Below are 9,331 nucleotides of genomic sequence, written 5' to 3'. Positions count from 1 at the left end.
GTTACAGATTTTTTTTTCCAATGTTAAATTTGTAATTTGCTTTTTTAAGTTTTTTATGTGTATTTTTTTCTTTTTGGTTTCAGTGTTAAACAGAAAATTTCAATCAATCCTAATAATAATATTATTATAAAATATTAATATTAAATGTAAGTTAATATAATAAATATTAAAGTTTTGAATTACATAGTATTTTTTAAAAGATTTACTATTTAATCCATTTCATTTTAAATAATCAACCATTTGATCTTAATATCCATGTAAGTTGTTAATTATGTGTAAAATAATTAAAATGATTTTTTTAATTAGTATTTATAATTTTAAAATATAGTTCTTAAACTTTTATAATTTCAAAACAACAATAATGTAATCCCTTAATTTTTCAATAATAATTATTTGATATATATACCGTCGGGCCTTTTGAATAAGGTCAGACTCAAATGAAAAAGACAGACCTAAAACCTACCAAGCCCTTCTTAAAGCGAGTCAGGTCAGATTGCATGTCCTAATCCAGTCGAGAAAATAGGCTGGGCAGACCTCAGACCTAAATCTAACACGAGACAGTCCAATCCAGTGATGTGACGTGAAGGAGAAAAGCTGATCCAGTTATTTCACAGCCCTATTCGCATGCGCGCCGAGATAATTAAATGGTCGTCTGACATAGAGAGAGACTCAAACACACCTGTATATACAGACTTAAATGATAGGAAAAAATAACACTGTAATAAAGAGGCAGTTAGACGTCATAAACAAAAAAAATGAATAAAAGGGGAGGAACGTCTTTCTTTTCACCTAAACTTACACAACTACAATATCATATGTAATTTAAAAATAATAACTATTTAATTTATATAATTAATGTAAATAATTAAATAATTAAAAAATATTTAGTATACTTTTATTAATAAAAAAAATTAATTAATTTTATTAAAGTAGACTAAATAATAAATTATCTCTAAATATTATTTTACTTCTAAAAATATCATTTAAAATGATATTTTCAAAAATATCTAATTGTTCTTAATTAATGAATGTTTGGTAGAAAGTTTCGTTCTGAATTTTTCCTACCATTGACTTTGAGGCAAATAATAATATAAAAAAATGGTAAAGATATTGTAAAAAAATTACAGTTTAATTTAATAAAAAAAATTACGTCCAAGTTAAGTTTTCTAGTAAGATTATACTAAAATCTTATGAATATAATGCTCTCCTCAAGATTATAAATTTCTATATTTTTTATTCACAAAATAATATTTTATTCAAATTTATTATTAATCAATCATAACAAAAACAATGAAAAAAAAATAATTAAATGGTAATAAGTATAAAAATGAAATTATACAAGAAAAATAAAATGTAACGAATTAAATTAAAATTAAATTTTAATAAATATTTTTTTCATGTTAAAAATTTAAAACATATTAATTTATTTTATTAAAGTAGAACAAATTAAATAATAACAATAATCTCTACCCTTTTTATAAATTTAATTTTTATATTATAAAAACTTTTAATTGGTTCATCATTTTAAAAAATACATTAAATTATTTTTAAAATTTTAAAAAATAAATAATTAATTATTTTATTAATTTTAATCGTTAATACTATTAAAAATTTTTACTAATTAATCTATTAATTTTATAAAAATATCTATTAATCAGTTTATTTATATTAAAATATTTTAAAATTTTTATAAATAAATAATACATAAAATTAATAGAAAGAGTAATTAATAAATTTTTTAAAATTTTATAAATATTTTTAATTTAAAAAATTAATTAATAAATTTTTTTATACAATGGTAATCAAATAGTTATTTATCCAAAATAAAATCGCAATAGGAGAAGAAGGGTCAAATGATTGAGGTCTAAAATAGTTGCTGCTGCAGAAAATCAGTAGATGTAGACGTATTGTAGTAGGTGAGATGTTACCTATTGCGATTGGTTAGACATTGCCCAATCAAATCAACGTTCCACGCTTGTTTTTTACGTTTACACTTTCTCCTCATTTTTCTATTTTATTAAGTAATATATTCACTTTCTTTATATTATTTTATTAAAATATATATATATATATATATATATTTAATTAGGCAATTAAGATAATAAGTTCCTTTGAATGAGTTAATTCAAAGTTTTGGTGTGTTGTTTAATGGTCAATGAATTTTGTCATTTATTTGTAATGTTGTATTTAGTGATTTATCTTATTGAAAAACTATTGTCTATTACTTATATTTAAAATATTTTGACAATAAGAATTCTAAATCAATATATTTAGTGTAGTTATTTGATTGAATTAGGGCTAAGAATTGTTTTGGGACAGAAGGTGTGAAGGAGGAGTGGATTTGAAGAAAGTGAAAGTTTACATCAAAATTATAAAAACAATTAACCTCATAATTAAGAATTAAGAAACAAGAAAGAAGGTCGCCTGTCAAATTGGTGGGGTCCACTCACCCACTTATTTGATTTCCATTCTTCATTGCAATCTCCCCATCATTTTCTCTTGGTATAAAATATTGGAGCTTTAATTACCCAGTTGACTAATTCCACAGGTTTATCTGCCAGCATTTATTTTTCCATAAATTATAAAGTAGTCCGTATAATTTGACACGAATAATAATAACTAAACTATGGAGTTTTTTCCTTTTTTCATCCTTTAGAAGCATTTATCAAGATCTTAAAGGATAATTTATTAAAAGAAGAGGGATAAAACTCGATCCTCTGATTAGAAAAGAACACACCACTACTTTAATCCACTCAAGCTAAAGTGCCTAAACAATTACGAAATTTTGAAACGGCCATATTTTTAAAAATTATTAGCTCTTTTCATTTGTCTCTTTGTTTTCGGTGCTATTATGGAGGGACATTCTTTAATGTCTGGTGTCCAGAAATTTAATAGAGAGTAAGTTCAAAATATGTATTTGTAAACTTAGTTTGGTTGGCTCATATTTTCTTTCTTTTATCATTTTTCATTTTGTCCTTTAGTGATGTATAACCGTCGTCCTGACCTAGTATACCATATCGTTATCATGCGGAGCCGTAGATGTATGTGCCTTTTTCTATTGTCAAGTGGCTATTTAATTCCTTTCAACGCCATGTAGACATGATCCCGGATGTATAGGAGTCTGTTTGTTGCACTAACCCATCAAGTCGGTTGAGCTACATCCTGTCCTTATCATGCGAAGATGTAGATGTACTGTGCCTTTTTCCATTGTCAGGTGGCCAATTAATTTCCTCTGGCGCCATGTGGACACGATCCCCGGATCTATAAGGGTATGTTTGCCCCACTAATTCATCAAGTCAATTGAGCTGGGTTTTCCTACGATAGGCTCGAATCCTGTTCTATCCTACCTATTTGCACGAGGTCAGGGCCGCGCGCTAGTGGATGGATCTGCGTAGCGGGCTTTTATGAAGCTACGGTCCGGCCTCCCTACATGGGCTTAGCTATGGCCTGGATATTCGAGACCCAATAGTTATCGGGTACCCTTTTACCTGCTTGCTAATTATTCCATGATTAATGAGGGGATAAATCCCGAAACTCCAATTATGACTGTGTGGCTCTAGGAGTGCTTTTATCAAAACGTCTTCTCTCTGCTCTTACCCATTTTAAATTCACACATTTGCTTTCACTCACGGTTCTTCCTATGGCGCTGCTATCTTGCTCTCCTTCTTTTGTATAATCTCTGCTTTCTTAATTTGAGGTACGTCTTACTATTCTCACAGCTTCAGTTAGAATCCTCGATGTCGTGGGTCTGGTGTCCTCCATTACCCCTTTTTCCTTTTCCGATTTCTTCTCTAGCGACTACGTTGATACCACGATTTATAGGTTTAGAGCTCCTCTTCCTAATGAAAGGATTGTCCTTCCCAATCCACCTCCTGCGGGCTTAATAGACGCTCAGCAATGGTGCAGGTTGGTCTTCTTGGTCAAGCAGCTTGATTTCAGACTGACTTTTCCTTTTACCCATTTCTTTATTGAGGTCTTCTGTCACTTCAGAATGACTCCCTATATGTTGTCTCCCAATTCTATTATGTTTATATGCTGCTTTGAGTCTGTTTGTGACTGTGCGGTTGTCGAAACCGGTCAAAAATAATCTTTTTAGTTATCAATAATTTTACAACTGCAGATAGTGGCAAAAGGATCAAATCCACAGGGAATTGATACTTACCTATTTTCCTTATCAAGACCAAGTAAATAAACTGAAAGTAAAATAAAAGAGGGGGTTTTGAGATTGATGAATTAAACTAATACTAAAAGCAATAAAATAAAGCAAATAATAAAAGTAAAGAAGATTCAAATATGAGAAAAGCTCTAGTTGAATAATCGGATCCACTTCAGTTGTTGGGATTGATCATTGACACAAAGATTCCTTTATTTGATTCAATAAATTAGTTATGGAGATGGAAGACGCTTCTCACCACCATATCCCTCCTTAGGCATAAATCAATTAGGGAACGTTCTCTAATTAATTACTAATCAACAAGTTGCCAAGGAACGTCCTTGGACCTTTGGCATCTAACAACTGTCAATTGCATTAAGAAATAGAGAGACCTAATTCTAGTTACCCAAACGTATGGTGATATTGCTAGATCATGCAATTTCCTTAGTTTTTACACCAAGAGTTACTTGTGTTTGAATAATTCAAGCAATTACGGACTTAAAACTATCCAAACTAACAAATTATTACTTTGCAATCAAGAATCAATGGGCCCTATTGATCTAAACAACAAAGCAACAATGGAATTAAGCATGAAATTGCATAAATATTGATAAACAAAAGATAAACAATATATGTCCAGATCTCCCAATCCATAAAAACAACTAAAACTTCACCTAATCTTCAACTAGAAAAAGAGATTTCAGCCACTCATGACTGAAACAAAACAAAAAATAAAAGAAAGAGAAGAAGAAAGAAGAACCAATCGGCTTGGAGGAGGTGCGGCTTGCTTGCAATCCGAATGGGAGAGAGAGTCCAAGGGGGGGCGTGCAGCTTGCTTGATGCTTTTATAGCATGAAAGTGTTGCTCTAGATTTCCTTGATGAAGTGGAGCCTTCTTTTGAATTTTTAATTTTGAATGCTGAATTTTGAATTTTGAATGTCCTCCTTTGAATTTCAAATTTTGAATCCTTAGGAGGCAAGAGCATCTTCTTGATATTTGGGTTCCTCAATAAGGGAAAGAATTCTTGAAGATTTGAAATTTGAATTTCAAATTACTCTGCTGAATGTACTTTTCTTATTTATCTCCTCTTCAGCTGCAACTTGACTTGTGCAAACATGCTTGTTCTCCTTTATCCTATTTTAGGCAGTTTTAAGAGCATTTTCACCAAATTACCTCTTTACACCATTTTCTGCAAAATAAGATCAAAACCACAGAATTAAGCAGAAAAGTGTAAATTAACATTAATAACAACATAATAAAATGGTCTAAATTTGGTCTGATCAGTTTGTCTGTGTTGGGGTTTTGCCCTCTCTGTCGCTTTGTTCTCCACCTTCTTCTACCTCGTTCGGTCTAACCACAGATTTTACTACTTTGATCCCCGGACAGGGTTATCTATCTTCGTTAGGTACAAAGACTCGATAAAAGGTTAGGCTGAGGCCTTTGTGGTTGTTGAGCTGAAAGAGAGCTCGTGGATCAACTAGGATGTTGGTCTCTCTTGGGAGGAAGTCCCTCAGGGCTGCAACGACTTCCCCAGGTTGACCCTGTTGGACCAAGTCTACCTTCTTCGATTGACCTTTGTAAGGAAGAAGTATGACGTCGAAAAGTACATGTTCATGTCTAACCTTCGGGACTGTCGGGAAGCTAATATTATTATTTTTCTATTTCTCTTCCTTGTTGCATTTTCTTTTCATTATTTTGAATTCTAACTGGATTGACATCTCTTTTTCAGCTTCTGTTGTTCTGATGGATAACATCAAGTTCCCGAAGAACTTTTTCCTATCTCAAAAAAGTATGAGGGCAAGCTTAGTAGCCTTTAAGGTTAATAAGAAGGTGGCTGACGTAACTCGGGAGGTCTTTCAAGCGATGGACCCAGCAGTTGCAAACCGTTCTACTGCCCCTGCCCCTACTTTAGTGTTGGTGCCTAGAGTATGGAGTTTTCGGTCTGCCATCTCGAGGACGTCCATTCTTGCCAAAGCGCCAGCTCCAACCAAGACTCTGGCTGCTCCTACACTAGCTTCCAAGGAGCCCATTGCACTCGCTGTGTCTGCCGAGAGTAATTTGAAAGAGAGCACTGGACTTGCCCTTTTGGACATCCCACCTCTCTAGGCTGTGCGAGCTATAGTGATTGGAGAGGCAGCCAGCAAGCGAGCCTGAACTTCAGAGCCTACTACTTAAGGCAGGGCTGTCAAACGGGCTCATACTACGGAGCCTACGAGGATAGCCCCTCCCCCCTCCGCCGATAAGGGAAAGAAAGCCGTGGAGCAGCTATCGTCAACTCTAGACAACAAGATCTTGAATTTTGCTAAGCTAACTCATGAGTCTTCGCCGGCCTTGGTAGCCTAGATGCTCTGTGAGAAGATGTTTGATGGAACTTCAGTTGTCTCGAATCCCCGTTTTCTAGTTCTCATAAGCCACTTTGCCCGTTCCACTAAGCAACAGGCAATGTTCAACACTCACTCTCTAGATAACCTCAGGGACTGCTTGAGGGAGATGTTCCTGATGATAAGCCATCTACCATTTTCAAGGGTATTTCTAACTTCTTCAGGTTTTTAACTTTGTTTTTCTGTGGCAGCCCTTCGAGGTAATCCTGGAAATAGATGCCCGAAATCGGTCTTTTTAGAACTTGGTGGAGCAACACATCACTGAGGAGCACTGGGATTAAAACATCGTTGCCACTGGTGAGGCCCGCGGACGAATCATTGAACTCCAAGGGGTTATTAAGGACCTCACCAAGTAACTGGGGGAGATGAGGGAGGAGGTTGCCCAGGCCTCCCAATGAGTTTTCGTAGCTAAGTCTCAGTAAGACGAGGCCTTAGCATAGTTGTCCTTTTTAGAGGAGTCCTGCCATCAACGTGATGAGGCCAGGGCCCAATGTGATGAGGCCTTAGTTTGCACTGTTATCCTGCAGCAGGAGTTCAACAAGCATATCGAAGACCTGAAAGGCATGGCTTCGATAGCGAAGGTATTTCATCTCCAGCAACAACAACTCCATCAAGAGGTCACTGCTCTGGAGAAGAGGTGTTCTGCATTATTAAGGGATGTCCGAGCTGTAGAGGATAGGGTCTAGCAAGCTTGTGAGGAGAGTTTGCGAGAAATCAAGGACTCTGCAGAGCTGAAGGCAAGATCTAGCAGGCTTGTGAAGCGCGATTGGAAGAGTATCAGGCCTCTAGGGAGATGAAAGAGAAAATGTACAAGGAGGCCTTCCGCATGTTTGCTTCAGGCCATAATCGGGGCCTTAAATCGGCTAGGGATGCCCTCTCCACTCTGTTGGCAGATCTACGAGCCCCTAAAGTGGACTCTGACAGTGAGGAGGTGTGCTCGGAGAGGATGACAACCCTTTGCCTAAGCATGCTCCTCGCTTGCCTTCTGGGCCTCAAGGGGGAGATAGTGTAATGACCTTGTAAATTATTTAGTTAATTCTGCTCTCTCTTCCCCTACAACCTCTGTAACTCACTTCAATAATTAATAAAAATTTTGATTTTTTGTTATTTTTCTTCTGTTTATTTATTTTTCCTATTTATTAGATTTATTTGCATTTTTACACTTAGGTTGTTTTTATGTATATTGCTTGTGTACTGCATCGGGCTGGCAGCTCATTAACTTGCTTTACTTGTATTTTGATACTTAGGTTATTTTTATGTGTATTGCTTGTGAACTACACCGGGCTGGCAGCTCGTTAACTTGCTTTACTTGTATTTACATACTTAGGCTGTTTTTATGTGTAAAGCCTGTGAACTTCATTGAGCTGGCAGCTCGCTAATCTTGTTTTACCTGTATGGCACCTTTTCCATTGTGTTATTTTTTCTATTAATTGAATGTCTTAGCATTTTTTGCCTTCTATTTTCTTGAAACCTTTATCTGAGCTGGGTTTAGTTTTTTCACAGCTCCTTATTTCAGCTCGTACTGCCCTTTAGCTAGCTGAGCTATTTAATTTTCATATAGTCCTGCCTTCAGGTTTAGGTGTGTTTCCTTTATGATTTTTCCTGTTATTAGTGTGCTTGTTGATAGGGCTTCGTAGTAAGGCTTATTTTTATTTTGATTTTGCCTTGCCTTTGCTTGCCTTTAGGCCTTAAAGGCACTGAGCTTATTTTCGAGGTCGTCATGGTGTTTTGGCTATGTCAGCCTTAAATTAGCTTTTCAGTGGGTAATACTCTGTCATTAAGTTGGCATTTATAATGCCATAGGTTAATTTTTTATGTGTCGAGCTTTACTGTGAAGTCAACATCATGCTTCAAGCCAGTTTCTCTACACGCCAGGCTCTTTTATGAGATCGGCATATCGTTTTCCTATGATTTGAGCTCTCTGGTGAGGTTGGAACCATGTTTCTTTTCCTGTATGATCCACGCTCTTTTTGTGAGGTCGAAGCTAGGTTCTTGTTTGTTTGCTGAGTCTTATGTGTGCTGAGGTTCCTTCTTAGGTTGGCAGTGTATTTCTTAGTCAATTTTAGCCTTGCTGATGTTGGGCCTTCGTTATGGGCCCTTATTTCCCCAACTGGTTGTGTGGTGCCGACGGTCATATTTTGAGACCGGTCACCCACCTCATTGGAGTCTTCATCTCTCCAACCGGTTTTGTGATGCCAGCAGTCATGTTTCGAGACTAGTCACCTACCTCACTAGGGCGTTCATCTCCTTAACTGGTTTTGTGGTGCCGACGGTCATGTTCTGAGACCGGTCACCCACCTCATTAAGGGTTTCGTCTCCTTAGCTAGTTTTGAGGTGCGATTTTGTGATGCTTCACTCTATTCTTCTTTATCCGAATTGAAAGAGCATTCAACTATAAAGTCAACTAAGACTTGGGCTTTGATAGCCGTTCGAGGTCGGTAAATAAGGTAGTACGAGCTAATTTCAATAGAATAGGCTAGCATTCGTCCTGAAGTCTCTGGCCAGTGTAAGATTTTCTTCAAGGGTTGGCCAGTCATTACTACCCCTTGGTGGCTTTCCAAATACATTCTGAACTTCCTTACTGCCAGCAACAAAGAAAATGCTAGCTTCTCACTATTCATGTGCTTAACCTCGGCATCTCTAAGCACCTTGCTAACGTAGAAGATAGGCTTCTAGTTCCCTACTTTCTCTCTCACCAACAAGGCACTCACTGCTTGCTCGGATGCTGCCAAATAAATTAACAGTTTCTCTCCTGCCAAGGGGCTACTAAGCACATTCGGGGAGCTTGAGGTTTCTG

The sequence above is a fragment of the Manihot esculenta genome, chromosome 1 (assembly GCF_001659605.2).
Source record: "Manihot esculenta cultivar AM560-2 chromosome 1, M.esculenta_v8, whole genome shotgun sequence".
In the NCBI taxonomy this organism is placed as follows: domain Eukaryota; kingdom Viridiplantae; phylum Streptophyta; class Magnoliopsida; order Malpighiales; family Euphorbiaceae; genus Manihot; species Manihot esculenta.
The sequence above is the reverse complement of the archived record's forward strand: the minus strand, read 5'-3'. Positions refer to the sequence as shown.